The following is a 4,947-nucleotide window of genomic DNA, read 5'->3' on the forward strand; positions in this document are numbered from 1 at the left end:
CCTCCCACAAAAATCATCCTCTAATACAAGGGTGCACCAATACAATTTTCCTGTTATTTTTATATTACAGTGGAACGTTACCAGACCCAACCGCAACCTGGACGGCATGAAAGAAATGCTACAGAAGTTTATTCCAATGTGCTGTGAGTTTAAGAGACATACATTAAATCTACACAACCCAACTTTCTTCGGCAATACGCTGTTTAACAGAAACACCGAGACGACGCTTTCGCGTCATTCAGTGGTTTAACCATAGTTCTGTAGCTTGCCAACATGTGGCCCTTGAAGCTGTGAGGCTGTGTGAGTTCTTGGGGTCCTTGAGGCTGTATCAGTTCGGGCATTTCTTTAATAAATTCATTACTGTTGCGTTACAGAAATATGCCGCCAGATATTCACCTCAGTAAAACAGGATTTCAAAGCTCATATATCCACTTCCACAATCCTACATTCTAGTGGGTCATTTCAACGCTCACAACACGTTGTGGGGAGACTCGCGATGCGAGGTGCGTGGTGGCCTCATAGAAAACCTCCTTGTAACTTCTAGAGTTTGTCTCTTTAGTCAGACCTAACCAATGTATTGTAATCTTCACCATAATTGATATTCATCAACAGAACTGTCGATTGGCTACGCTTCCTTCTTCTTTGACTTGGAACGACATGTAATCAAAAATCCATTTGGAATTGAGCTCTTCCCACTAATGTTAATCTGAATAACACAACAAGTCTCCCCTCCAATTGCCCCTCGCTGGAAATTGGCATTGCATGATCGGAAACGTTTTAAGAAATCTACTTACTCAACACGGTATTTTAGAAGTAATTTTAGCATAAATCATGCCGTATCATACTTTATCGCCTTTATCATTGACGCAGCTGAGGTCACTCCTCAAGCAAGTGGCGGCTAATTCAAAAGACGGCTTTCCTGGTGGAATACTAATCGCAGATGGCACGAAGGAGACCAAATAAACCCTGGTGTAAACTACGTGAAGGTCCCACTACTGAAATTCTTTTTCAATTTAAGCATGCTAAACCACAGGGAAGAAGGATGCGACGACAAGCAAGGAAGGCAAACTGGAAGAGGTTCCTTTCACGTATAAATTCCTACACTCAGTCTACTACCATACGGAACGTGACAAGAATGCTAAAGGGACTATAAATACATTCTCTGGCTCTCTCTGCAATTGTTTGTTATAAAAAAATGTATGATGAATAAAAAAATGTTGAGTTGTTATTAACTGCCGCGTCCTGTTCACTCTCTTCGTTCTCTTCTTTGTGCCCTTTCACAAATTCAAGGCACACGGACAGCAGATACCTGTTGTCAAAGAACGCAAATTTCTAGGCACTGTACTTGATTCATGGCTAAGCTTCATTCGTCGTATCAAATACATTAAATGTAAATGACTAGAAATGATAAAACTTCTGAAGTTTTTGTCGCACACAACGTAGGGTGGCCACCGAAAGTTCCTCGTCAACCTATACAAGAGCCTTACACGTACATCTTGAGAATACGGCGCCACCCTATATCAGTATGCTACACCGAGTTCCCTGAGGACGCTGGACCCTGTTCACGATTAGGCATACACCTTGTGACCGATGCCTTCCGAACATACCAAATACCGAGCCTCTCAGTTGAGTCTCATGAGTTGTCTCTATATCTAAGAGGAAATATGCGAGGTTTACATATTAGACCAACAGTGGGGGAACCCTTCTGACTTCGTGCTAGAAAGCTGATTGAAGAAAAGCGTATGCCACTTATTCAACACCATTTATTGTGCCCTGCAAAGCTTCTACTACCTTGTCAATGGCAGCTGGTAGAAAGTAGAAGGCCTGTAAATAGTAGCTATGCAAGAAGACCCTCACAAAACTGGTTCCCATGTAATAGACCGCTAATACCAATTGAATGTGAATTCAGCTGTGTGGCCGTGAACATGAAAATTAGGTCCGCAATGGTCCTGATGTTCTTTAAAAATACGTTTGCTAGATCAAGTTTCATCATTATCATAACCAGTCTGGCTACGCACACTGAAGTGCAAAGCCTCTGTCATACTTCTCCAACAACCCCGGGCATGTGCTAATGGTGGCCATATTGTCCCTGCAAACTTCTTAATCCCGTCCCCCTGCCTAACTTTCTGCCGCAACCTGGTGCGCTTCCATTTTCTTGGGATCTAGTCTGTAACCCTTAATGATCACCGGTTATCTTCCCTCCTCATTACATGCCCTGCCAATGTCCAATTCATTTCTTGATTTAGACTAAGATGTCATTACCTCGCGTTTGCTCCCTCACCCAATCTGCTCTCTTCTTATCCCTTAACGTTACACCCATCATTATTCTTTTCTTCAAGTTTATAACGGGCCTAACATTCATGTTCTGCCGATTACTTTGGTGGTATGAAATTTTAGCAATCGTGGACAACTCCTCTGTAGTCGACTGCCTGTAATGCGAAATTTAATAATAGGACACTTAGACTGCAAGATTTGCTCATGCTGCGACTACGTTCTTAAAATCAACACCCCTCTATGGCCACACACAACCTATTTGATCAGGTTAGTCACGGGCCTAATGCTTTGAAAACTCCGCAGTTGGTTGTCTTTAATCGTAAATATCATCCCGGAGCCGTGATATAGCATGCTTATAAACAACATCTATCAGAGCAGGTGCAAAACAGACCTAAAAGCTTTCAGCCACTTCGAACTGTATTCTTCTCTTACAGTAACGCCTTTATATATAAAAAGGTTGTAATGCGCTTGATCTTCGTGGCCCTTCGCCATCTCTTTCCCTAACTCTTCACCATCCACCGCTTTTATAAAGATGGCGTGATCGTCTGCGGAATGGGAGATGCTGCGATAGACATCATGCCAGAACACCAATGATAACGTTGCTTGAATAAAGGTTCCGCTATTCCTTTTATCTCGTATTAGCTCAAAATCAAAAGCACAGATTAACAAAGCGCCAAAATATTTCTAACGTGGAGTTTTGCTGCTTAGAGATAGTCTATTGTTAGTTGCAGTTTTTTAATTACATTGAATGGCACCCACGTCTCCCATATCCCAGTTGTCGTTGCTAAGCTCGCTTGCATTTTCTACTTCGATAACAGACACATTAAGTTGCACAGAATTAACGCCTTAGTCTCTTCATTCATGGCAAGGCATTCAATGTGTGCTTTGTTAAATAGTGACCCACTCTACCTCCTTAGTAATATCATTACTGACCTCGCGAGTAAGCGCAATCGTTTAAGATATGACGAAGGTCCGTGGCGTATTCGTTGTGTGTGTGTTGAAAATAGCTTCGAAAATTTTCGGCTGTGCGCGCAGAAGTAGCATTCATATTGTGACGTGAAAACAACACAGAACACGGTGTGCTTGCACAGTAGCTTTATATTGTCATCAGACTGGTCCAGCGTTCCTTGACTAGTTGCACACGCACCACGAGCCTTGGTCGCAATATCCGCCGCGAGAGCCCAGTGACTTGCAGTGACTCTTGCAAGCGTCGGCCTTGCAGCCAGACGCGCGAGCTGCAGAAAAGCGAAAGGGCCTCAGTGACAATAGTGACCTTCCTTCGTGAACTGTCTCTCTAAACGGTAAAATCGTGTACTTCAACTGCAATCGTACCACGACAGGCACACGTGCTACTCTCATTCACTGCTTTTGATAACCCAATGAATGCATGTAAAAGGAAGACGATATGTTTCATCAACTGTATGTGGCGCTTCGTTGTCTTACGTGCCTCTTTCGCTTGCAACTGCTCTGCAACTGCAAGACTGACAAAGGCAACACACTGAGCATCTTTAAATCTCTCCGAGCCCGGAATTTCACGTGCACGGGGAGAGGTTTAGCGTAGCTGGTTAACGGATGCGCTATGTACGTTTTGCTATTTCTCGGTCGGGGTTATCCACGTGCTTCAGGTCATATTAAATCGTAAAGCAATGAAGCCTTTGAGGACAATGTACTCAGGCGGCGGAAAGCGGATACATAATTCTTTGTGATGGCAACGCATATTTACATTCACCACATGCTTAAACGACGTTTTAGGTTTTGTTAAATATCTCATTTTGAAAAATGACTTGGCCTATGCTACCATAAACTGGATCAGGGATGACTTTATAACAAATTTCAGAGTAGGGTGGCTGAAGCTTTTTCAAAATACTGTCTTATGTTGATAACGAACACAGCCAAAAATCGCACTAAACCACTGATCATATGCACACATCAATCGCTGTCATATTGTTCGTTCAGAAATGTTTGTTTACAACTACAACTCATACACCTCTTTTATTACTGCTATGTTCCCCGCAGATTGTCTTTGAAATGTGCATAACACTTATGGATCATCCGGCTCACCACCATTGTTGGGTCACAAGGCGGCAAAGGGACGCAAGAACAAACAAGTAGATTAAGAAGGAAAGAAAAGAATGTTTATGCAGGAGTTACGTGGAACTTAGGGCCACTCTAGATGGTCTAAGTAAATCCGACACAGCGTTTGCTAAATGTTGTTGCTGAACGGATCCACTCAGTGTCCTCCCAATCAACATTCTGTTATGCAAACGGAAGACGCCGCTTGGTACATTTATCTACTGGACTTTGCTCCACTCGTTCCTAACTTCTTCTTGCGTATCGCACAAGCATAGCACCTGCACTCTACGCACATAGAAGAATACGAGCTGGCGAAACAGTACCATAGGAACCGGTAAGCTTGCATAATTAGAGCAGTTCGCAGGGATTGCAACGAAAAACTCTGCAAGAGAAAGGTTTTCTAACTTACTTTGGCTTGTTGTGGTAAAACAGTGCATGGTCAGCAAGGCATGTACGAAGACCAGATGTAAAAAAATTGTGCAAATACCACACCGTACGGAAATCGGCGGTATAGTACGTAAATGAAAACATTGTTCAGCGTTCCGCAAAGCATTACGGCCTTCACAGATGCGGTGCCATATATATATATATATATATATA

Source organism: Dermacentor variabilis, chromosome 11 (genome assembly GCF_050947875.1).
Source record: "Dermacentor variabilis isolate Ectoservices chromosome 11, ASM5094787v1, whole genome shotgun sequence".
Lineage (NCBI taxonomy): Eukaryota > Metazoa > Arthropoda > Arachnida > Ixodida > Ixodidae > Dermacentor > Dermacentor variabilis.